At 42.5% G+C, this 24805-nt stretch overlaps 1 protein-coding gene across 2 annotated transcripts in view; it reads left to right on the forward strand.

Annotated features, from left to right (window-relative positions):
- Positions 1 to 3073: 3073 nt before the first annotated feature.
- The window catches only part of lzts2a (leucine zipper, putative tumor suppressor 2a), a 39007-nt gene continuing 17275 nt past the window's right edge, over positions 3074 to 24805 (forward strand). The window contains exons 1-2 of one of the 2 annotated variants that reach the window (XM_068722024.1): positions 3074 to 3307; positions 19781 to 19877. The gene's annotated coding sequence lies outside the window, so the exon portion shown is untranslated. Of the gene's footprint in view, positions 3308 to 19780; positions 19878 to 23174; positions 23483 to 24805 lie in introns of those variants that run through there. The other variant, XM_068722015.1, reaches the window with a different exon arrangement.

Raw genomic sequence — 24805 nt, forward strand, 5'->3', positions numbered from 1 at the left:
CTCAAGCGCACACACACACACACACACACACACACACACACACACACACACACAGCTGCAACAGCACCCAAACACATACTTTGCATATTTTGTCAGAAGACAATAAACTAACTGGGCTTTAGTGATGTTGGAAAAATATGTGATGCTCTACCCACAAACATGAAGCCCAGAAAATGTTTAACTTTAATCTTCTGCAGTTTAGTAAAAAAAAAGATCTCCAGCCTCCCCGGCCTAATGAAGTAGACTCCAAAGGGAACCCACTGGGGAAAAGGAGAGGTTGCAGCACATTTGCACGTTTCAATTCAGCTGGAAATCATATTAGCATTGTGGGCTGCCGAAGCCTGAAGTTGAAATGAACCATGGAGGCGATTTAAAGGAGAAAGGGATTGAGAAAAGAAGGGCTGATGGTGAATTGGGAGGGTGGAGGCTGAATGTGGCAGAGAAGGAAGAGATGAAGAAGGGAGGTTATTGGACAGAGTGGGATTAGGAGAAGAAAAGTAGCAGAGGTGCTTGACACTCTGGAGGGAGAGACGAGCAGGAGGAGAAACAGGGCGCAGAGTAGAGGTGGGGGTTATGTACTTGGCATTGGTGCAAGATATAAATTGGCATGTTTTACGCAGAGGAAGGGAGGTCAGTTGGAGTTCAGCAGTGACAGGCCTCCTGAATATCCTCCTCCTCAGGCAGGAGGACCGGCTGCACATCAAAGGGAATAAGGTGTTGCTGTGGAGGCTGCAGTGTAAGATAATAGTTTAAAGCTGCGCTTTGTTTGAAAACTATATGCAACTACTACTACTATGCAAACTAGATGTTTCTACCTTCATGTTTGAGCTGTGTACAGTTGTATATAATAGTGAAAAAAAAAAAGATTGTTTACGTCACATACTGTATGTGGTATAAATGTGATGCTGCACTGCAGATGCATCCACCTTAATGAGCTCTATAATGCCGAGACATAAAAGGAGCAAAAGAAATCAGTGGGAATCATGGCACTCTCTTAAAATACTTGTCATTTTCTCACTGGGGCATTTTATGCCTTTACACATGAGTCAACAATAGAGAGATGACAAGAAATCAGGAGGGAAAGAGAAGACAAAACAGGGACGTTGAAATTCATGGTGCATGGGCCAATGTTCTTAATACATATGGAGGGATTTAAATTATTCTTGTTTTAAGAATAACAACAAATCCAAAAAGAAGTGAAAACATGTCCAATTGAAAAAAAATTGGATTAACTTGCAACTTGTTAAGATGAAACCATTTTTCTTCATGAAAACGTCTGTGTAAATCTATCATGAATGGCCAGTCTATCACACCTGCTCGGATAACGCTGTATGGTTTTACATTACTGTGGCAGCTGCTCATTTTGACTGACAGGGATTTTTGCACTTTAAGATCTTGTGGAAATCAAATCCACACATCCCTCAAACAAATTAGGTCATTCAGCCTTTCATACAGCTCCTCTTTCATGGCTGAATCAGGCAGGTGGCAGTCTATTGTGCTTAGAAGAGAAGACCCCATATTGTGTTTCAGGCTTGTTAGAGTGGACAGGAGGCAGTGGGCGGGAATCTCTCAACCTGAGAGTTCAAAGCCATTAAGGAGCTCACCTGTAACCAGCTGGCTCCCCTGATCTGGTTGTTAAAACCTCATCATAGAAATATTGTGGATGATTTATTTTTCATGTCAACACTATCCCTTTCTTCGTATGAGCAACACATCCCTCACAAATCATCAGAGTTGCATGTGTTTAAGTACTTTTCAGTACTTTGGCTCAAGCCTTTTAAGCAGTATTTGAGGCCTAGAGTCCCCCAAATGCAGCCCATGTAAATGACTGTTTCATAATATGCATTTTATGGTTCCACAACCATCTAAAGACAGTGGGTCCAACCCAGGGGTCCGGACCCCCAAAGAGATCCCAAGATAAATCTGAGAAAGTCACATGATTAATAAAAGCATAACAAAAAAAAAATAGGTATTTCTGTTACACCAAATTAGTTAGATTTGTTTTTCTTTAGTGAAATCGCTCTTAACTTATGTGCACAGTAAGGCATATGACAAAAGGTCTCAGGTAGATATTTGTTTTATTGGGTCACAAGTTAAAAGGTTAGAACCTCTGGTCAAAGACATGGATGTAGAAGGAACAGTTGCTTATTGTTGTAAATTGATTTGAAATCATTCTGAAAAATAACACAACTTCCATAAATACTGAAATGAAACCAGCAACTAGCATGTGAGGCATTTAAAAATAGGCTGGGTTATGTATTTTGGAAAACATTTTGTTATTTATTTTATATTTTGCTCAAATGTTCTGACAAAAAAGACGCTGTCATCTATAGGCCATCCAATCACTTCAGTCGGTCCCATTGAAATGATTGGTCAGTCCGCCTACCTGCACACCTGTGTGCTCATCACTCATCGCCTGTTACCATACACTTCCACAAGCTGCTACCTTAACAGCTGTGAGTACAAACAATATAAATACATTATATTTCTATGGTACTGACAATAGCCATGTTCGTGCTTCTCTTTAGTGATGACGGGCTGTCAGTAACTTTCTCGCTAGCTTTAGCAACTTTTGAAGCTAGTGCTGCTAACGCTAGCTCCTTTCATTAAGAAAGAGTTGGCAACACTGGGATTGGTTTTTCTGTTGGAACATTTTAAATGTAGCGTACAACACTACTACACTTAAACTGCCAACTATACAAATTAATGAGTCTATTAAGTAGTAGTGACAGTGATTTACTACAAAAAGTAACCCTATATTTAATAAATAAATAATGTATATCAGAATATAAACCCACAAAAAAGAAACAAATTGCAAGTCTAAAACCAATATGCACCGGTACAAAAATAAGCATCTAACAGTTACTCTATTATGATAAATACAAAGTATCAAATTCATAAACATCCGCTGGAGAAATTGCGTCATCGGTCGTCGCAGCCCCCCCTCGCGGAGCCCCTTGCCCTTCCTTCCCCGGTCCTAAACCTTTCTGTTGTGGATCAGCAGCCCCTTCTGGAGCACAGAGTCAGCCCGCCCCGCTGAGCAGCAGCCCGGGCTCCGCCGGTGACGGTACCGAACACGCTCAGCCTGGACAGCAGCGTCGGATCAGCAGCGGATCCTCCGGACGGGTTTGTGTTGGAACAGGAGCACCAACTACAGAGGGAACGACAGATAAATAAGAGAAGATCTTACTCGCCGCTTGCTGTTTGCAGAAAAGTTGTACCCCGCAAAGAAAAAAGGCGACCGGATACTCGCACAACACATTTACTGTTGGAGGAAACATTGCTGGTGAAGAACATCTTGCTGGAGGTGAGTAGATCACGCAGCGTGCAACAGTGATTTAGTGGGACACTTTGTATTTTTGGTGCTGCATTCTTCAACAGGAAGGTTAAATAATGTTATTGGCTTTGTTTTATAGTGTCCTTATCTTGTTTTTATAAAACTAGCTAAACTTATTTCATGCTGTTGGCCAATTTGTGCAAAATGAATCATAAACAAGTGTTGTTTATGGCCATTTATGTCAAAATGGAGGTTGATGATACTAAGTTATGGGGTGGATGGTGCTGCGTCAGAGTGTGCATGGCTTAGTCTACATGATTAATTGGTTATTGACATTTGACTTGTCTGAGTGATTAAAGTACTTGAGTGTAATGCGCAGTTGTTACAGTTGAAAGCAGTGACTGGGTTTCCAGTTTGTTCCTTTGAATTCAGCTGTTTTTCCTCACGAACTAGTGTGTGTGTGTGTGTGTGTGTGTGTGTGTGTGTGTCTGTGTGTGTATGTGTGTGTGTGTGAAGAGAGAGAAGGGGTACAAGGGAGAGAAACTAGAGAATAAGCATTGCTCTGTTATCTCCATCCAGCTGTTTCAGTCATTGGGGTTGCGGCTGCCCCTTGCAACTGGCACACACACATACACACACACACACACACACACACACACACACACACACACACACACACATATGCATAACTGCTCTTGCATATCACTTTTCTTGTTACGTTAGTTCTGCCTCTTGATATCTGCAGCTGTTTTTGTTTAAAGACCGAAAGAAGCAGAGAGGACGAAGGGAATGTGATGAAAAGGAAAAAGTCACACAAAGAGAGAGAGAGGGGGACCTTAGCACCACTTGTTTTATGCTCTCAAGGCCCACTTTAATATATGGATTAGTTAGTAGTTGAACTGGAAACGCCCAGGGTCTTATTGGACCATAAATAATCCACACAGGAGCAGATAGAAATGCTGAAGTGTGCCTGAGATGCTCTCCATCTTCTTCTCATCTGTGGTGAACACCCCTCGCTGCGGCTGATTGATGGGTTTGACGTCATGTTCTCGCAGCTATACGACTTAAACTGAATGCAAACATCAAGACACCCAGCGCAGGGATGCATAAACGCTGCAAACATCGATTCCTGGTCTGCACGGAGTTTAACTTTGTGTTTCGGCATCATCAAGCCACCTCACTGGGAGACCCTATATCATCCTGCGCTGTCACCACAGCACAGGCAGGGAAAGGATGGAGGACGGTGGGACACATACAGAGAGAGAGAGAGGGGGGATTTGGTGGTGGTGGTGGTGGTGGTGGGAGGTGATAACCAAGCTGTCAGGCGATCAGGATTGGAGCGGCTAAAGAGGGGGGGGGGGGGGATCATTTCTATCACATGGCTCCTTCACAGACTAGAAGCCCTGAGGGGGCGACATGTTAGGCAGCCGAGCGAGAACATGACCAAAGTCATGGTTCAGCATTCTTTTGATAACATGTAGTCCTGAAACACTTTGGTTTTTCTGGTCTTTTTCTGCTCTCCCTTTGCAAGTTTTACATGACTATGAACTACATTTCCCTCCGCTTTCTGCTTCTACTGTCGAATAAACCGACCTCGTCTCCATTCATGTCTCCATTGAGTTAACAAATATGTGTGAGTTGAGAACTAGAACACAGCCAGAGGCACAACCACAGCTGATGCACATCTGCACAGTACTTGCTCTGACGATGCTGAAACACTGAAGACACGCCTACTGCTCAAAATGCAGCGGCAGCTTTTGCAGTTTAATTTGCTCATTAGATAATCTCAGCTGAAAATAGCACGTAAATGTGCGCACAGGGGGCACATCTGTGCACTCGGCGCAGCACTCTTACATAACAAGCAAAGGAAAGTCCCACATTAAAGTGATGTATAGAGGGAACAGTCTGATCCACACCTGCAAGGCTCAATTATCAAAATGCCTCTCCAGCCATCTGGGATTGAAACGATGCAGACTTCCATTTTATTTTGCTGCAGCGGTGATGATGTGTGAGTGGTGGCTGTAATTAAAAGCACGTCAGCAATATTTAATTCGTTGTCATCCATCATGATGTAACAGATCCCAAAAGCTTAACACAAACAGAAACTCCTCCTCATAATGCTCCTATTAAACGCCACAGTAGGTACGTTTGAGATGAACCAGGAAGTGTGTGTGTCGCTTTCTAGTGTCATACTGAGCTTTCATGTGTAAAGTGGGCGCACCATAGACTCCTCTGAGAGATGTGTGCACTCAAGGGAGCTCAACAGATGTGTTTTCTTGGTTTCGTCTCGCGTTTCCCCCTCCATAACCCATTTCACGTCTCAAGTTTCATGTCAGACAAGCAGGTCTGCTTGATGTCATGCTGCAGTTCCGTTTTCTAGATGCAGGTCGTGGGAGTTCTGTTGGTTCTGGGATCCAGTTTTGCTTGTGATTCCCCTCAGCTGAGATGTGTCTGAACAGCGGGAGCGTCATTGAGATCTCCCTCAGAGTTTCTCGCTGTCAGCCCGTTAAAGCAAGAGTGAGAGCACAGCAGGGGAGAGAGGAGTCGTCAGTCAGACTCAACACACACACGCACACACACACACACACACACACACACACACACACACACACACACACACACACACACACACACACACACACACACACAAACAGACTACTCTTGTATGTGAGACTCTAATTAGTAGCTGCCTGGGTTTGCAGTGACCTTTCTTTTTCTGCTTTTAAAGGCCCGTTCTGGAAGTATTGCAACAGCATCATTAATGGCTTCAATTTTATGTTCATGCGGTTCTATACGATTGATTATCTGCATCTGCTGTAATCAATCTGTTTCTAATATACAGCATTTTGATGCTGTAACTTTTAATGACACACCAGCAGATGGATCTGTCAGAGCACAATACGCTGGTAAGCTCCTAAAGTTGACAGTAAAATGAATTGTTGGTTTTGAAACGAAGCACACATATGTGGAACATTTGTAGATTAGTTCATCGACTTGCATTCCAGAAATGTTACTGTGGCCAGAAGTGTGGTATATGTTTTTTTTTTTATGTCTGCCAATGATTATTTCTAATGATGGATAATTTCTAGCATTTAAAATGCTTTGAGAGTTTAGCTTTGAATGTCAAGCTGTTATACATTTTACTCCAAAACAACAGTGTTTTTTTTTTTAGTTTGAGCCTTCCAGAAGGTTTCATGTTTACATCCGACTAACAGCTTTGAATCACAAAACACCAGTCATGCTCATCTTGCTTTTTAGTTTAGGCTCAATTTGAGTTTATTGGACTTGAATGGAGCTTTATTATAGACCGTGCACTGTATGCCTAAATACTTAGCCAGGCTTCATTCAGAGACATTAATCTCATTGCTTTATGAGTTTATTAAACCATTGTTTGACTTAGTTTTGTATTACAGCTTCTTATGAAACGGAATGAAAAATCATAAAAAATCTGTTTGAAATATGATATTGTTTTTTTGCAATAATCGTAATTTTTGTTGGTTCTGCTGGCTGACTTTCCCTGATGGTTCACTAAACAAGCTGCATTTTGTCTCTTCTTGAGTATTGAATAGTTAGCTGCTCTGACAATTAAATTATAGATTTTAGAGCTTTTTAAGAGGCCTGACTGCTGCTGCAGCAACTCCATAATATCATTTCATTCCTCATTAAATATTTAAGGACATCTGAGGAGTTTTCTGAACTCTTGAGTTATTGATAAATCCAATCCCAGAAAGATTACAGCATTCTTACAGTATGCTAAAGGAAATGTTGATGTCAGTGCAAACTCCCAAACAGTGACGTGTGCTGATGGTTTCCTGTAAAGCAGCCTCTTCTGCAAATCATTTCTACTGAAGTAATCAGTTTTTTTTTATTATTTATACACAGCCTTAAAACTGATACAATGAGGACTTTTTGTATTATGCCTGACATCTAATCTCTCAAAATAAATGAATGAAGGGTTCACACTCTTGACATTTTAATTTTAGGTTATTCAGGCATCATGCAGACTCATCTAATTACTAATCGAGTGATTGCAGTAGAGGCCGTCACTGGTGCGCTGATGAAGAGGACCAGGTCTGTGCAGTGCAATCAAATACATCTGTGCCATGGATAAGAAAACAGAAAGAAAGAAGGGCAATGCGTACAGATTTAAATCTTTCCGACAGTCCTTGAACACATCATGTGTGACAAAGCAACTGAAACTAAGCTTAAAATTGTGATATTTCATCAAACTTATTATATTTAAAATGGTGACAAAAGCAAAAAACGCTCCGAAACTGCTAGGGGTTCAGAGGGTTAAGAGCACATTTCCGATAAAACATAAGATTTAAAGTTGTTTTTTTTTGTTGTTGTGCGAGAACTTTAACAGATGAGTTGATTAAATCAGCTAATCAATTAGTTGACAAAATCATATGTGTTAGTTAACTAAGAATGTATTTGAGAGAGGGCATCCCTAAAGGTTGTGCTTACTAAACATCAGCGTGTTCAGATAACTAGTCAAGAGGAATATGGAGCTACAGGAGCTCCATACAGACATCTGCTCTGCCCGTTCATCAGCTGCACAGACTCTGGTGGACCACTCCTGTCATCGTCACGTTGTCCTCAGTCTCAGCCTGTCATTACCCCCTTTTGACTTTTACCGACTTTAAAACACCCAAAAGCAGCCGCCATTAAAAGCTCCGTGAACTTGCTCACTGCCTGTGTGTTATCATGCTCGTGCAGAGAAGAGACATGAAAACATGAAAAGAGACTCAAAATGTGTTTTTCTTGCGTAAGTAGATTGCATGTCAATTAAATTGCTGTTGTAATCTGATAGCTGAGATGGCTGGGCGGAGATGAGCTCTAAAGGCCTTTGCAGTCTGTAAGAAGAGTCGGAATCAATGCAGAGTGGAGTAAGTCTGTGTTTAATGGACATTAGTGGGCAGAGCTCTGGCACAGATCTCATTAGAGCCAGGAATGCTGAAGTCTGCCAACTGCTCCAAATATCCATTAGTAGGCCAATCAAAGTGTGTTTTCTCAACACTCGTGTCTTCGTTCACTTTGCCCTCAAAGATACAGTAGAGAAACTGCTATTACACACTGAAATCAAGACATAGTCACAATTATGCGTCAAATAACGCAGCTTAATCAGTGCTCTAAGCGCCAAAACCATGACGCTCTACGCAAAGGGTAAACTTTTGTCATCACAGGAATTTAGCTTTAGGCAACAAAAAACACTTAGTTAAGTTTAGGAAAAGAGCGTGGTTGACATTAACTTGACTAGCGAGTGACAAAGGAAATTGCAGTTTTAAGTTCTCAAAATGGAAAATCCTGCCTGAGTGCAAAGTATGAGTACCATCCCTGCACATGGAGACAGTTTTCATCCATTCGAGCGCTGCCCTGCCTTCCTCCCTCTCTCCTCCTGAGGAGACGGTAAAGTGGCCTCATATGTCACAAAGCGTCACTTCACTGCTGTCAAGAAGTTGATGTATGAGGACCGAAATGGCCAGTGCTGAAACAGCAGACCACACACACACACACACACACACACACACACAGATACACGCAAACGCAAGATTGATGTATGACACTAGTATTAGGTCCAGAATGGAGGCACTTTGCCCGGTAGCAGATGAACGGTTTTAGGAAGCCGGGAGACGACTTGCAGCTGCAACAATCAGATGGTTTTTATTGGGAGCAATCTTGTCTCTGTGAGAAAATCCATTCAGGAGTCAAGAGACGTGTTTCTTCTTCTAGCTTGAAATCAGAGAAGAAATCTGTCTCTTTACGTGACTAACAACACCCCTCTTTCTTACAAGTGAGAGAGCGCTTGATTAAGCTGTTTGTTGATTTGCTTCTATTGGAAACCTGATTTGTGCCAACAAGGGAAGCAAAACATGAATTATTGATCCGGTTTTAAAAGCTCATCGGCCCCCACGCTGGTGTGGCTTAGCTGTAATTTTCTCAGGATTTTTAGAGGGGCCTCTCAGATATGATTCTGTCTTTCCAAACACCCCATTTGTCTAAAACAACTACCTCAGCAGAATTGAATCAGTGAGTTCTTCAGCATGGGGCACCTCTGAGCCAATAGCGTAAGCAAAGATCTGTTGACACCCAGTTGTTTGGAGATGTGTCTGATTTATAGATTAGGTTTCCTCCACCCTCTTGGCGGAGTGAAGCCGTCTCAGAGGATGCGTCTGCCAGATGACCTCGGCAGAATGCGCATCACCCCCCCCCCCCCCCCTTCTGTGTCAGCTGACTAGCTTGGGTAAACTGTGGTCAGCTTGTCTCAGAGGAGAGAGACGAGGGGGAGGCTGGGAAGTTTTAACCATGAGAGAGAGTTTACATCATGACCCCAGTGTATCTCTGCATACTGTATCGGTTAAACTACGTAATTGATCCCTCCTATTTAATTGCTGACAGATGTCTCCTCCCTCATCTCTTCCTTTCTCATACACACATGTTGATGCCTGATGTTCCCAGAACTCTTCCGGGAACCTCTGGGATCCCAGCCCTGATAACGTAACTCCCACCACCCTCGCGTCCGAGCCAGCCCTCGTCCCTCAGCGGTCCCGTCACTCGTGGATCGCCAGGACTCGGCTGGTCTGGGAGCCGTCCTGTGCTTGTGAAACATTTGGAAAATTTTAAACATAGTTGCGGTTTTATGAAGTTATGCTGTCACTGGTTCCCTGCTCGGCTTCAGGGGGACTTGGGCTCACACTGACGAGCTGAATCGTGGAGGTGTTGTCTGGCTTTGTGTCGCGGTGTCTTTGTCTGTTCTGCATTATCCTGCAGACAATTGGTTATGGAGGATTGTGTCCATCTGCTGAGTGAGATTTCTTGGAAACCAGAGACACAGTGCGGATAAAAAGATGAAGGACAGGGTTCGTCTTGTGGCTGATCAGCAGAAAAGTGAAACCAAGTCCTCAGCATGATACTGTGTGTGTGTGTGTGTGTGTGTGTGTGTGTGTGTGTGTGTGTATGCACACGCGTGCGTGCGTGAATGTGTGTGCATGTGCGCGTCCAGCTGAATTTAAAATGTGCTAAACAATGAGTCCAGTGTGATTCTTTTCACATGCACGCGTCCTCAAGCCTCCCTCGGCTTCCCTCTGCGATTTGACATTCAAAAGATGTATTGTCCAAATAAGCCTTTGATATTCATATTATTATCATTAACAGGCTGGATCAGCGCGAAGCTCGCTGTGTTTGGGGTCTTGCTGCCCCCCCCGCCTCTTGGCCCAGACTGAGGGAAGACATAAGTAGGTCAAAGTTTAGTGGAGCGTCCTGTCTGAGCAGGAGGATTGGAGAGGTGGAGGGGGGTTAATAAACAATTTCATAATGCCAGTGTAGCTTACTTCTATAGAGAGCTTGACCGTCTGCCTTCTAGGAAAACGTTGCAGGTCATCTGCACCAGTAACCATTTATGAATGTTGTATTTCAATTGTAACTGAAGGGCTGGTGGCTGATTGTAAAGCAGACTCATTAAGACCCAATTTATTTTTATTGTGCAACAAAGCTCTCAGTTTAAACCTAGTTTTGGTAAACTCTGATCTTAGATTAAATTAATCCTTGTTGGTGCAACACAGCCTCAAGTATTTAGCCATGCTAGCGGCTCTGTGAGGCTGTACTTACGATGGTTTGAGCTAAACGCTAATGTCAACGTGCTTATCACTAAACACAAAGTACAGAAGAGGTCATTTTGAACTAGAACTACTCCCATGCGATGTAATGTCTTATGTTTCCTTGTGAGATGATTCAATCAATAGTTGTGTGCTGTAATACCTGATATGAGGTCCGGTGTTATGAGCTCACTCTGCTGGCCTTGTTGACCCTTCTGAGCCAAGCGTACCTCCACAGATTAGGATGTCTGGTTACTGGTGGGGGACTGGCTGGGTGAGGGGTCAGACTGTCGGCTGAGACTTGAGAAGAGAAGAGCTGGAGGGTTGAGGGTCATGTGGTGGGAGCTACGCCTTTGTTTTATGGGTATTGTATCATTACATTTGAAGACATGTTGTTACCGTAGCTCCACTTTGACAACGGAATTGTCTGGCATTTGATAATAGAAAAGATCTGGAATATGTATAGTTGCTGTCAGCTGAGTTTGTTTAACATGAATATGTCCCAATCCTTTCTGTTCCTTCCTCACTATGAGAGAGCTTTTAAAAACTCAGACGTTACCGTTGATGGTAAAATAAAGTGTCAGCAGACCAGGATTTGCTGCTGTGCAGAATTTAAATCTTAGCTCTTGTCTGCTGTCAAAGATCAAACAAAAAGATTGAGGTGGAGACGGAGCGGTTTTGGAGAGGTAGCGGTGGCGGATACAGAGATGAACGGATGAAATGAGGCCAGTGTCATCCTGACTCGTTTACTATGCAGGATTGGGAGGGGATTAGCCTTGCTTACATAACTCCCCGATCTCCCCCCTTAACTAGCCCATCTCCCCCTTTTCCTCATCCCACACACTCTCTTCTGGGATCACAAGATTGTTTTGGGCCTTTTTGTTATTCCCGTATTTTGAATATCTTTCTTTGTTTATTTTTGTCTTCGGGAAAAAAAATCCTCAGAGACGAAAGTCAGAAGGAGACTGACAATGGGGATTTGGGGAGATGATGAAGGAAGGGACGGAAATTAGGAAGGGACAACGGCATGCAGGGAAGAAACATGGAGTTGGTCGAGAAAATGTTGTGCAAAGTGAATGTGATAAAAAGTCTGCAGATAAAACAAGAAGAAAAGATGAAAACAGGAGAAAAAAAAGGGGGGGGATTGTTGGGGGTGAATGAGATAGTCTATATATAGTTTATCCCTGCTGTTAGATCGCCTGGCCTGGCGCAGCAAAGCTCAGCATCCATGTCAGTCCTCATGTCAGTCTCCATTAACTCTATACACACACACACACACACACACACACACACACACACACACACACACACACACACACACACACACACATAGTATATAGCCTATACCCTGAGGCCGTTGTGAAAACGTGTGTACACGCTGACCTTTGCCACTGAGTAAAAGAAAATTACACTCTGACGGTTTGTGTGTTTATGTGTGGCGCTGAGGTGCTAGAGTTAACAGTCAAGCAGTCTCTGAATTAAATATTCTGTGAAACGTGGGGGGTTCAGTTTAAAACATACACAAAATCAAACAAACCCTGATTTTGCTTCTTAATCTTGGGAATAAATTAACCGTGCACCATCCTCTGTGCCCTTCAAGTTCTTTCCTGTTTACATTTGCATATCTGTGTTGTCTTTGTTGTTTTGTCCTCTCACATACATGCAGCTACAAGCACGCATGCAGGTGAATGCATGTGTTTCAGGCAGAGAAACTACATCGAACATGTGGTCTTCCCTTCTGGCTGACTTTGATGACATCGGTGCACTCGTTTATGGTACTTGCTGCAGGCAAATGCACACACACACACACACACACACACACACACACACACACACACACACACACACACACACACACACACACACACACAAAGACACATCACAGGCAGAGAAACAGCTCCCGTTTTAAACTAAATTCAGGTTTTTTTTTTCAGTGTTTCTGCGAATAACGTAATGTAGGAGTGCTGGCTCAGGGTCATTTTGGTTCCCTTTTAACGCTTGTTCAGTCCCAGATTTGCCTCTGCTACAAATAATGCTTTAATTTTGTTAAGTTACGTCAATAACAAACTCTTACCACTAGCAATTTATATTTATTTGGGTTTTCTGAGGGAACTATAGCTACAACTAAATAGATTTTATTTTTGAATCAGCCCACTGTGTGAAACGTTACATTGCATTTTTTTGACTTTCAGCTGAATGCTGCGAGGACTGGCCAGCTACTGTATAAGTTCCTGTATGATTCATGGAACAGTCTCGGGGTTACACAGGACCTCGTTTGTTTCTGCTGTTTCTGCCCCCGGCTCACCCTGCTCCAATAACACACACACACTGTGGCTGTGGCCGAGGACACACATATACAGAGCACTCATAGACGCAATAATTCACAATATATGCACATGTGCCGGTGCCTGCACGCTTGCAGACAGACAATAATGAGCCGTATCACTCCCATCATGTTGTGTCACACATACAAACAGATTTTAGAGGCAGAACTTCGAATCTTGAGATAAATATTCTTTTTACTTGTTGTTGACCTCAAATTTAATATTGTGCTCTTTTGCTTCACTCTGTTGTTGGTTACTGGTCTTAGTCTTAGAAAGAAAGTTACTACATTACTCAAGTACTATACAATATTGAGATACAAAATTTCCATTTTATGCCATTTTATACTTTGACTTCATTACATTTATGAAGAACATTTATCTGGCACAAATGGGTTCATTTTCAGATTTTACATAAATGAAACATATGATAAGATCATCAAATAACTACATTGGCTTGTTTTTGGCTTGTGACCCATTTACCAAAAAATAAACTGTCCTGTTGCTTGGAGTATTTTGTCACATTTCACTCCGGTCTATGAGTTTCAGTCTATGATGGTTTCATTTGAATATGCGTTTGAGGCCCAATTAGATACGATTATCCAAAGTTTCTCAGAACAGCACATGTTGCAAAAGAAGAAAAGTAAAAAAATAATGAAAATTTGCAGAAATTGTATAATATAACAGTATGACTCATTCTGCATAATAAATACTTTCAGTTTTCATATTTTAGTTACATTTTGCTAATAATACTTCTGTATTTTTATCTACAGAAAGTAGGATTTTGAATGCAGGACTTGTAATGGAGTATTTTTATATACTGGTATATTGGTACTTTTACTAATATTTCTTCCACCATTGGTCTATGAACTACGTACATATACACCCTCAGAGCGGTTTCCATTTGTTCACAAACCACCCTGACATAGTTACATGGTGAAACGTGATGGAGACAAAAGTCTTTCACTTTTCTGCAGCCGGCGTGACAATAAGCGTGACAGCATGAATTCTTTACATTTAAGGTCAATGCACAGTTAAAGTGCAGCCAGATGCTGACAGATGCTTCAGTGTGTTTCCATGGAATATGTGCAGATCTCACGTACATAGCAGACAACCCTGTCTCATTGTGACTTCTCCATGCACACGATGTTCCTACGCTAGGAATTTGTGCATAGAAACTGACATAGTGAAAGAAAAGCTGAAGACAGGGAGACATAAAATAATATGTGAGGATGATTCACATCCTGCAGACAGACAAATTATTACAACAGCGGCAGGCTGATAAAGCTGGAAACAGTCAAAAGACAAATCTTTGGCTCTGGCTGTGGGTGAAGCGCTGAAAAGGCAAATGAAAACCTTCCTGAACTTTATTTAATTTTTTTATTTCTCTTGGCAGTCAGGTTTTGCTTCTCCCGTCCACGTCTCACCATTTCCACACAGAAGACCGTCATTAGTCACCAGCTGTCTGTGAAAATGCAACATCATCCCTTTTGTTTCTAGTAAGATTTCCAATGCAGAGGTTGTGTGCTGCTGTGGCCGAGCTTCAGCAGCTGCTCTTAAGATCGGTTACAGAGATAAATTCGACCCACCGCTGCTGCCCCCCCCCCCGATCCCATGTCATCTCATCTAATCTGGCCACCGAGGAGGACGACTTGAGATGTGAAATCTTAGAGGAACATTACAGGGTGGAGGGGGTCGAGAAAGGAGAGTTAGAGGAGGAGTGTATCGATTAGCCGTTTCACTTCGCTGAGTACTGTACATGACGAGGTCATTCTCGTCTGGCAGAGGTGGAAAGAAACATTTACTCAAGTGCTGCGCTTCAATAAATACCATTTTTGAGAAGCACATGATGGGTTTATAAAAGACAAAAATGTTTAAAGATTGTGACCCCCTACAAAAAATACAGCGTCTAATTTTTTCTTGTCACATTTCTGATGGCTAAGAATCTTCTCGATTCGTGAGCTTTAAATAAATGTTTGAGGCCTAAAGACGTGAAACGATCCATTATTTCACAATAAAAGCAAAAATGAGAGAAAAGTAAAACCAATGGAGTTCTGCTTGTGTAGCAGAACTTTGTCGTTATATTCTTTCCAACCCTCATTAATCATCTCACCACCCCTCAGATTTACATAAACCAGCTGCAACAGAACCATGCTTACACATTGATGCATCAGCATTAATGATCTTATAATCTATTATGTAATGATGTATCTATGTTCTGCAGTACTTTTATTGGTAATACGTCTGTACTCTGACATTGTTCTAACTTAATTAAGTAAAGGACATCGTACTTCTTCCACCACTGGTCTCATGCTTTTCTTCCAGGTGTTCACTGCTGGATGAAGATATTTAAGAAATTAATTAAAACAAAGCTGGAGGGCCCAGTTTTGTACAGGATGTATTCAAATAATTATTTCTCCTATTAATTGTTGTAACAACAGCGTTCCCCTGAGGTCTGAATATTAAGTCTGTTTTTTTTTTAAGAAAAGCCTTCATTACATTGCCAGACTTCAACAGGCTGCCCTCTAGTGAGCAGTACTGGATCTACTCTACAGTGAGCCTGACCTGAGCTCCTTGATCACAAGTGAAGTGCAAACTAACCGCACTGGAGTTTAATATATACAGCAGATAGATCTATCAGAGCAGCACGGGCAAATGCAGTTGTTTTTTTTGTAACCTATAAGATGAATGACCCTCATTAATCATGGCCATTTGTCTTCAGTTGTAAGAGTAGAAGGTCAGTGATTAAACCTTGTTCTCTGTAGCGTCGCCAGCTCTCCGTCTCTATATCTCTCTGTCCCTCCCTCGCTCAGAGGTTCAGAGAGAGAGAGTTGCATTTCGCTGCTGCTCTGCTCTGCTTTTCATGGCTCTGATGTTGTCTGCCACCAAATCCCTGCTGAATAAAAGTCAGAAATTGAAGCAGCAAATCATGTTTTATGTATGTGTGCTTACACAATGAAAGCAGGCTGGAAAGTGGGCCAAGCATCACACAGGGCATATTATGGCAACAAAGCAGCTTTCCACTTTCTTAGAAAAAAAAAAAAAAGACAGCGGCAGGCGGCAGTGCCAGGCTCAGAGTACAATATGGGTGTCTGGTTAATGACAGCGGAAATGGAAAGACGGATACATAGAAATTGCAACACCTGGATGCTCTATTCCTGGGAAGTGTTTTACTTGTCCCACCTACTCTATTCTGGTGTTTGTCATTCTTGTCTCCTTTGTTTCCTTTTGCAAAAGTCACCTTGGCACAGATTTAGCCACGCCTTCTGTGTGACGGTAGCTCCTTTATCCTTTACCCTCCTTTACTCCTCCCTCATCAGCACAGCATTGGAACACAGCAGAGACCTGGAGTAACCCAATAACTGTAACGATGGAAGCATTGCGATTAACAGAGTGAAGGCATGCCGGCTGCATAACCTTAATAACACCCTCAGCTGAAGTTAATGCTGCAGCACGCTGAATCATAGTGTCATTGTACTCACATTAACTGTGGTCCCCATGAGCACATATGCTGCTGACTAATCTATCTACCAGTGATCTATAGGATTAATAATCTCTATCTAATCTGCGCCCATGGGTGCACATCAGCCCATCATACAGGGGTGAGATGTCATCTCCTGATTAGAGATAGTGCTTGAACTCCGAGCCCTGCAGAGATTATTACAGCTTCGCCGGTCATGTCGTTTGGCCTGAGGTGGGTTTTATGAAAATTAAAAGATGGCTCAGATCTATGGGTTCATGTGTGAATATAATGTACATGTGTGTGTGTGTGTGTGTGTGTGTGTGTGTGTGTGTGTGTGTGTGTGTGTGTGTGTGCGTGTGCATGTTTATGTTTCTATAAGCCTTTCCTTGATTTGTGGACACACTAGCCGGGTGACTGTATGGCAATGGCGGTCGGTCAGTCCAGTACTTTGGTCCAGAAGTTGGCACATACATTCGTGGTTGCCCGAGGATGAATCCTAGGGACTTTGGTGATCCCCTGACTTTTCCTCTGGCGCCACCATGAGGTTGATTTGTGGTTTTGAATAAAATAAAATGTCCCGACAACTATTATTATATGAATTGCGACATTCATGTTCCTCTTCAGGATAGGTTAGGATAACTTTGGTGATCCCTTAGCTCATCTAGTGCCATCATTAGGTCAAAATTATGATTTGTCCAATATTTCAGTTATTGACAAAATACCAGACAAAAACCTTTTTTATGTGTTCGTCTTAGAACTTTAACCCTTTCACAGTGTGCTATCAGTTCATTAAAGTTAATTGCAACCATTTGGTTACCTGAAATGTCTGAATAAACCCCCACCCTGTTATTTCACCAATTTCAGCCAGAATCCTCCCGTGTCCCCCCAGGGAAGACCTCGGCTGTCTGTCCTCCTGGGGCTCCCTGTTAGGACAGACTAATGTCTTTACTCCCATCAGCTGCAGATGATCAGGCTGTGTCACACCGGTGTTCTCAATAACAAGTGCAGGGCATGTGGCCATTAAATCAGGCCTCAAATGGCTGAAACACAATAATCATCTAATGGCAGGAATCCCAGATCCTGATTGCCACTTTAATTAGTTCCTACCTTCCCCTGAAGCCTAACTGACCCCCACATTTCATGGAAATCCATTCATAAGTTTGTGAGATTTTCTGTTGACCGACCAACATATGATTTCCTGTCATGTTTGCTCCATAATAATGCTGTTTGAACTCCTCTTCTTCTCCGCTTTTGTGGTGACGGGTAAACAATGCACTCTTCTGCATGCTTCTGGGGTAATTAGTATTATGCCGTTCATGTGGAAGCTGTATGATGATTTCATCCGTTGTTGATCAAAGTTCGACCTGAATATCTGATTTTCTATGTAGCCAAAAGACAACATCCAACTCCAGCAGTTGCTTTGACAATACATTTGTATGACTGTCCATATTTCTACAGTCTGTCTGTTTATGACAATAGCTGTGAAAGAGCCCCGTCAGCATCTGTTGGTGGCTCCTAAAAGCAGCTCTGAGGCTCAGGACTGACTGACCCCTGCACCGGGACACGAGACCCAAAATCAATAGTCGTATTGGATCACTTATCAGAATGTAACAAACTGACTGATTACCTCATTGGCTGCATGTGTGGAGAGTGGAGAAGTGATAGGAAGGGAGCAAAGAGACAGTCGGGGTGAGATGAGAAGATAAAAGAAATCATAAATGAAAAAGGGCAAATTTGCATTTTTGGAAAAGAAGATAATATCAATAGTGGACAAATGGAAGAAAATATTGTTTATTTTATTGGACACCAAGGAGTGGTTGTACTGACAAAATTAAACTTCATAAGGTTTTACCAAATACCTTGCCACTACAGTCTATATGCTGATATTTACATACAAGAATATTTTTTAGAAGCAAAATGTAGTTCTGTGCATATGACCAGTAAATGCACACATTGCTCATCTGAACTCAGATAAGCTCAGAGATTTGTTTTGATTAACTCTTATGCAGCCCAAACTAGGAAACACTGATTCAAGATATTACATTATAACCAAAATCAATATACCACCAAGCTCTACTGCCTTTTTAGCTCATTTCCTTTTATAATTTTGTCTCTCTTTTTATGAGTCAGAGAAGGGTTCTCCACACTTTGAAGCAGGAAGCACATGCAATGACAGAATCTCACATTCATATGTTTAATGTGTGAGTTTCGAGTTTGTATCAAAAAATGCACAGTATTATCATTGTCATGTTAGAGTTGGGGACATCGTTAGATGCTTGGTATTTTGGGTTGTATTTGTCATTGCGTGTTCAGAGGCCGGTTCCACAAAGATAGACTTTAACTATTGATCTAACTAATAGTCACACTTCAGACATCTAAATTCTGTCTTGATTGTCTTAAGTAGATGCCTGCATTTGGCAGAAGAGAGATGGCAGGAAATGAGGAGAGATAGAGATGAGGAATGACATGAAACAAAGGTCTCCGGCTAGAGTGGAACTGGGGACATGGCGTTTCATGGTCGGCACCTCAAACACTCAGTGTCCTTTAATAACCAACGATAGTCGATATTTTATGAAATTATTAACAACGTGAAAACTGTGTGAGAATGTGAAAGGAGTCGCTCCCCTCTGCATTACCATAGACTGAATATGAGAAGTGAGCGTAGTCGTTTTAAAGCGTCGAGTTGGCCATCGCTATCTTGTGTTTTTTTGCAACCAGAAGTCACACAAGGAGTGGAGTTAAGTATAACTTCACTTGTCAGACCCGGACGTTGCTGCCTCGGCATTACAGAGTTGTATAGTGACTTTCACCTCATTATTTAGATGTTCGGCCCGCAACTTTACTGTTTCTGTTGACTCTCGCCACTCTCATACTGTTGAGTGAATATTGGGCTTAGCTTCTTAAGGTGCACACGAACACAACTCCAAATTAATGAAAATGTTGCTCTTTAACTGCTGGATGTGTAAATATTGTCAAGTTCACCAGCTTAAAAGGTCAATGCTGTGTTCACTACTTGCTGCGCACAAGTGACCAAAATTTTTTATTTATTATGATATAAATGCTGCAAACATTAGTGTAATTTGAGGTGAGGTCAGTATTAACGCTTTGTGTTTTTTTCCCTCAGGCCAGAGTGCAGGAGGAGAGGCTCAGAGAGGAGCGAGGTCCTGGGATGAGAGCTTCACCCAGTCCTTCAGGCGGAGCACGCTGGGAGACACTCTGAGGTAAAGAACCACACACAAATAAAACACCCTCTGCAGACAAAACCCTTCTCTGACGACGTTGACCTTCCATATTTGCTGACTCATGCGTCCCCCGCTCTTCCTACACCTCTTGTTCTCTCTCTCTCTCCCTCCCTTTCGGTGTTCTTTTTCTTTCCCGTCTTTCTGGGCGCTCGGGACATTGATCAATGGTCTCGGTTCTTTGTGTGGGCTCAGTTTGGAGTGACCCGCTGTGGTCACTTTGTAAAACACACACACACACACACACACACATGCACACATGCACACACATTTATGGAAATGGGGGTCTTGGCCTTTGTCTTTGAAGTGTCCGGTTAGGGATTGGGTTTTGAGATGGATGACAGTTAGAGTGTGTGTCACAAGGGGGGAGGAAGGTTTAGAGGAGGAAGAGATGAGGGGTCAAGGGGTCAGATATTTGTGGCTAAGCCTGTGTTGTTCCATACGGCAGCCGGGTGACAGCAATACCTCAAAGAAGTCAGAGAAGGTGTGTTAGTCCGTTTACACATCTAATTTTCTCTACACTCCCTCCTCCGCAAAGCCTCCCTATAAACTAGTTTGTGTCAATCGGTGTTGGATAGCTCCAACACAGTTTTTTGTTTGTGTTTGGGTGACGAGCAGTCTCACAACAATGAGTTCAAGGCCTCCGGTAAAGGGCTGTGTTTGTGAGATATGTTGGGTGATAATAATGTGTGGTCCACACAGCAGCAGCTGTCTTCCTCTCTTCTTTCCACCGTCTCCATTACAGATCTCCTGTCTGCTCTGGTCTCCGCCTTTCTTCCAGTCAAGCTCACCCTAACCCAGCCCAGCTGTCCCCTTCCTTCATTAGTTGGCTCACAACGATGCCCACTGCCTGCTGAGACAAAGTCACTTTCAAAATACATAGGACTCCTACTTAGTACCTTATTTTTTGGTTGATACGTGTTTGATACAATGTAAAGCTGCAGAAATCAATATTTTTTATAAAAGCCTGCAAAGATGCATTTTAGCATCTTTCAGGTCTTTGTTATAATTTTAAGATAAAATAGAAACTCCTGCTGATTCTCTCTCACACACATACACACACACACACACACACACACACACACACACACACACACACACACACACACACACACACACACACACACATTGTAACACACATACATAATAGACTCAAAAGCTTTCTGGTGTTGTATTTTCAGCATGGAGACGGGGGCTGTGTTAATGGCAGTAAAGTGCCAAGTCAGAGAACAGGAGTGAACTTTCTTCTCACTTGTTACCGTGGGACCCAGAGGGAGGTATAGGGCAGTTCCAGTAAAGAGAGACACACACTCCTCTACAGCGTTACTCAGTCCTCCTAGAAGCACAAAAGGTAAAACCTAAAGTGGTTCATTTTGTGTAGTACACAGCCGAGCAGTCTATGTGTGATTTGTAAGTAGCTGTATAGTTTGTACGTTTACCATGTTAACCATCTTACTTAAGTTTGTCATTATGCAAATATTTGCTTATTAGAACTAAACACAAAGTACCATTGAGGCTGATGAGAATGTTTTATAGTTTTGGAGGTATTTGCAAAGTATTGGCCAAATCAAAATGTTGACCTGATTATTGTTAGAGGAAAAGCGGATCCTCCATAGACTGTTTATAAGAAGTGTTTTATGGACTACTGCTTTGGAGCTTCGAGTTTGGCATTTTTGCCATCGTCATCTTATTTTTTGGAGACAGCAGTGACCATATTAGTAGAGAGGAGGGAGGCTAGCTAATGCTAGCGACTATGGTTAGCAAGGTACATCCATAAATTACGTTAACTGTGATATTAGTTGGGATGCCAATTTTGGTTAGCAAAAAATATGCTTAGAACAAAATGTACTTAACAGCCTTTTAGTACAACCGAACACAACACAACGCCATGGTAGTAACCTGTTAATCACAAGGTAGCCCCGCCCTAAAGCATACCCTGCTTTATCGTCTATTTTACTCTAAATGGGACCATCATTTGCTAAATGAACATCCTGCTGTATTGGAGAAAACTTGTAACTAGCGATTGAGATCAGAAACTCTTGTTCCTGCTCACTATTTGAAAGAAGGCAAGTCAAATTCCTCAATTCACCAGAGTTATTATCAATCATCCTCTGGGGAAAAATGGCTATATTTTACTAACTTTCATGGAGATCTATCCTCTAGTTTCTGAGATATTTCAGTTTTCGGTCAAATTGACTGACCAACAGTCCACAAGCAATGCAATAAGTGTGGCTAAACATGCTAAAATATTTATATATACATCTATTGTTTCAGTTTTCTCAAATGCGAGGTTTTGCTGATTTTCTTTGTTTTGTTTAATTTCAATTTGAATGTCCTTGAGTTTTGTACAATCCGTCAGGCAAAACACAACATTTTAAGCTCCAGGAACTTGTGATGTTTCACTTTTTACATTGGTTGCCAACCAGGTTTCAAGATAAACCTGAGAGGTCACAGGATTAAAGGATAGCAAAGAAAAACAACATTTCTGCCACACAAAATTTTATTTAGTTTTTTATGTAATTTGTCAATTTTTTTTCTTATGAAATAATACATACCTCCCTCCAGCTGCATAGGTTGTTTTTTTAAGAGAATCATCCTGAGAACAATGATGATGAGAAGTCACAACAAGGCTTCTTCTGATGGTGTCACATGCCACAAATGTAGAATAACCGCTATTTGCAAACAAACAGCATCAACACATCTCTCAAAATACAAGCAAAACCTTTTGAATCTCTCTCCACTCATTCTGTTATACCTGCTGATTAATACTCTACACAATAGAGCGTGTGGAGTGTGCAGGCACAAGATGAGCAGAAACATGTTATGTAATATACCCCATTTGAGTGAATTGACCCCCTCCCTCCCTCTGTAGCGGCTGCAGCTCTTAATGTAGTCGATGTTGTTTCATAATTGCACTGCTATGTAGCCAAAGGATAGATGCTGAACATTTTGGTGAGAGGACGTGTTCCCCTGAATACCCCTGTGAGTTATTCAGCTCGCACACACACACACACACACACACACACACACACACACACACACACACACACACCAAACAGAAAGAGTGGATAAAATAATTAAAAAAAAGTTAAATCTGACGCAGGATTGTGTCGATGCAGAATGTGTGAAAGAGAAGGGGATGGATGAAGCTCAGGCTGAAAGGAGAAAGGGGTGGAGAGAGAGAGGCAGAGGAGAGTAGTGTGTGTGTTAAAAGAGGGGAACCAGAGGCAGGGGGGCTGGTGGACAAAAGTGAGAGAAGGGAGGGAGGAATGAGGAGGAGGAGGAGGGGGAGGCGGCGCTAAGGCAGACAGCAGGGAAGGAAAGCTGAGAAGAGGAACAGTGGAGTGAAGTGAGAAGAGAGAGGAGGAGGAGGGCTTCCATTTGAAAGTCCTTGTGTCAGGATATGAGGTCCTGGCACGCTGCAGGAAGCTGGAGCGTTGTAGAGAAGAGGTAGACGACGGGGGAGACGAAGGAGAGACGGGGAGAACCTGAGCCAGCAGAGACTGGAGTGATTTGTACTTTTCTTTTTTTTTTTTACCCCGAGGGACAGAGACAAGTGGAGGCAGCGATGCAGAGCTCTCACTGGGGTGAGTGTGGAGTGAGGAAGAGAGTGTGTGTGCTGGTGCATGTGTCTGCATAATAAGTGTGTGCGTACTAAATTCTCCAAACTCAGGCTCTCTTCACCCTGCCCTTTATCCCAGTTTGGCTCTGTTACAATTTTAAGACAAATTTGCCTGAGGTAACTTTGTATTCATGAGCACCTTGAGTCAGTGTGAAGCCGCTTAAGAGGGTGTCGATTGCAGAAATAACGGGAGGTTTGTAACGGAAAGAGTTTGAGTCAAAAGTTGCTCGGCAGGCCCATTAACGCGCCAACACTGATTTTAACAGGACTGGAAAATAGTTGTGGAATGTCAGTGAAGGCCAAAAAGTTGTTGTCTTCTAAAATCTGAGTGAACTGAGATCTAACTGGATGAATAATGATCCCTGGAAAACTTGGTTTCCTGTCAGTTTGCCAGAGATTGAAGGTAGCTGGATGATTCAGAATCAGCTGACTGGCATTAGCTTGAAGTTAGTTTTCTAAAGTTGTTAGCTGCTCTAAATGACTCTGGAGACCTTTGGCCTGCACAAGCTTGGACAGACAGACCCGCCAGCTTGGATTTGTTGAGGTGGGATGATGAGCTTTTGGTGTGAGCCCAGGTTTTCTAATCCCGACCCTGTAATCTGCTCATTACGGACTGGCGGGGTATTGATTTGAAATTTCAGCCTTTCGAAAAGCTGTCCCACCCTCTGAACGGTTAGCCTGGAGGAGGAAGAGAAAAGAGGAGGAGGAAAGTGTTATTCAATCTGTCTGCACACACACACACACACACACACACACACACACACATTCAAGATAAGAAAGAGCATGAGGCAGCAGATAGATTTCTACCAGAGCAGACAATTAGGCTGCATCTCAGAAGTGTGACCAATACAAAACATGTTTTTATCCAGAAGACTCAAAGGGAATCTTGGGCTTCTTTTGATGATGAAGCACTTTGGGAGACACAGGCTTCGGTTGTTTCTCTTCAGTCTTCCCTACGCGTGTAATTACAAGACTCCTCGTGTGCCCTGGGCCACATATTGTAGTTTCTCATCAAGTTTTGTTATGGCCCAAGAGTGATGTGTCAGCATTGTATGTTTATAGTCGGGACGGATAGAGGGCCATCCATTCACTCAACTCTTTGTAGTAGCTGTGTGTTTGACCATGTCATGTTGAGGTTTTGTTTGAGAGAAGACTGTAATTACGCAGACTGGGTTTTGGCGTTTTGAAGGAGGGACGTTCCGCTCTATAAACATCGAGACTGTCAGTGAGCAGGTGACGAGACACAAACGTTGACGTAAAGTTTAACTCAAGGGGAGTGAGAGTGGGG

This window comes from Cebidichthys violaceus, unplaced genomic scaffold (genome assembly GCF_023349555.1).
Source record: "Cebidichthys violaceus isolate CVI_PGR_0920_01 unplaced genomic scaffold, fCebVio1.0.p SCAF_10, whole genome shotgun sequence".
Lineage (NCBI taxonomy): Eukaryota > Metazoa > Chordata > Actinopteri > Perciformes > Stichaeidae > Cebidichthys > Cebidichthys violaceus.